Source organism: Rhinolophus sinicus, linkage group LG05 (assembly GCF_036562045.2).
Source record: "Rhinolophus sinicus isolate RSC01 linkage group LG05, ASM3656204v1, whole genome shotgun sequence".
NCBI lineage: Eukaryota > Metazoa > Chordata > Mammalia > Chiroptera > Rhinolophidae > Rhinolophus > Rhinolophus sinicus.
The window spans coordinates 79,162,037-79,164,059 of record NC_133755.1 but is presented as its reverse complement, the minus strand read 5'-3'; the positions used below and the strand labels follow the sequence as shown (position 1 = coordinate 79,164,059).

At 35.0% G+C, this 2,023-nt stretch overlaps 1 pseudogene; it reads left to right on the top strand.

Moving 5' to 3' along the window:
* Positions 1 to 74: 74 nt before the first annotated feature.
* On the top strand, positions 75 to 1,121 carry LOC109436732 (nibrin; annotated as a pseudogene).
* The last annotated feature ends 902 nt before the right edge of the window (positions 1,122 to 2,023 follow it).

Sequence of the window (2,023 nt, the reverse complement as noted above, 5' to 3'; positions counted from 1 at the left end):
GACCCCCTCCCCCAAATAAGCTCTTAATAATAACACTGTAGGGAAAGGGATAAAGAAAATCAAGCAATTTCTTATTTAAGTCCTCAAGAAGGGAAATGTCTTGTTCTCTTTCAGAACAATCGCAGCCTGTCACGCTCTCAATATGGAAAACTGAGGAGCAGCACCTATATCAGGATGAGCCTGTGGGGAAAAACCGGATAACTTACTTATAGATAGAGATTTAAAATCCAATGTGAAAATTTCTGCCAATAAATCTCTTTCTACAGAAAAACTAAGATCGGAAAAAAGGAAAGTTGATGATTTAGCCATAGAAAATGAAGTATTGGAACAGTTATTCAGGAACGCAAAGTCAGAGTTAGAAACTGAAGTGAAAGTTCAAAAATAAGAGGAAGATGTCAGCATTAGAGAAAGGCTGAGATTGGATAGAGAAAAAAATGCCTTTTTAAAGGTGAAAGAATATCAGAAAGTAACAAAATATCTCAGGAAAATGAAATTTTCAAGGAAGAATCACTATGGCCAACTAAAGAAGAACCATCTGTCTAACAATGCCAGGTTCAGGATGATGGAGAGACGCTTCCACAGAAGGTGTTACTGATGGAGTTTAGGTCCCTGGTGGTTAGTAACTCTGCCTCGAGAAATGCATCCGGTGTACACGATGATTACGGTCAACTAAAGAATTTCAGGAAATTCAGAAAGTCCACATTTCCTGGAGCAGGCAAATTTCCACAGACCATTGAAGGATCAGATCTAATAGCTCATATGCTCCAAAGAATACAGAGTTCGAAGAGTGCTTAAGGCAGGAAATGGAGGGGCAAAATCAACATGCAAAAGAAGAATCTCTTGCTGATGATCCCTTTAGATACAATCCTAGTGTGAAAAGGAGAAGATAAGTAGGAATTTCATAAAGAAGCCACGGAAAAATACTTCTTATCAGGCATTTGTCATATTCCCCCTGGGATACATGCATGTACTATATAGACGGGATTTAAGTTACAAGTACTCTATGGCCTGAATTTGTTAAATAAAATGCACAAAGCAAGAAACAAAAACGAAACAAACAAAAAACAAAGTCCTAGATTTCAGGGCTAGGAATATTCTTACTGCAGGCCTTCCAAAAAGGATGTTTGCTCATTTGCCACTGTCCACTGGGAATGAAAAAAACAACAAACTACCTGGGAGATCAATTTTTATGTTTTGATTTTATCAACTATTATCCATAAGGTTAATGCTTTATTGTAACTTGTTCCAGAAATCTTTCCCTATACTGAGGTTGAAGATATTTTACTTTGTTATTTTAAAAAGAGGTGGGCACCATTGTATTTTTCCATGTGGATAACCAATTTTGCTTAAACCTCTTATTAAAATTTTTTCCTTTATCCATTCATCTATATCTATCTATCTATCCACACTGATATATATAATACATACATATGTGAAATATATACATCAGTTGTCTGCGTGTGTGTTGTTCTATTTGGGGCTACCTATTCTATTCCAAACTCTATTTGTCTATCCCTGTATCAATACCCCACTCTCCTACTGTAAATCTGAAATGAGTCTAGATATCTGCTAAGGAAATTATTGGCCAATTATTGTTTTTATTTAAAAGTGTCTTGGTGATGAATGGTTTTTATGCTTCCATATAAGGCTTAGAATCACCCAAGTGTCACAAATACACCCGATGGACATTTGATTGAGATTTACTTTGATTTTTAGAATATACTGGGAAATTAATGTCCTTATAATGAATTATCCCACTCCTAAACATGATAGGTCTCTTTAGCTAATTAATTGTATTTTCTTTAATTACTCTCAGTAGGTTTTAAAAATATCCCAGTTGATGTCTCATACACATTTTGTTTTTAAATTTTCACTTTCTATTTTTCACCAGAGTGCAAAAAAACACAAATAACTTCTGTAATTTTTTTATTCAGCAACCATTCAAAGCTATCTTATTAACTAAGCATTTTGCAATTGTCTGGCCGTTGTGCATCAAGCATAGTATCATTTGATGAGCGTTCTG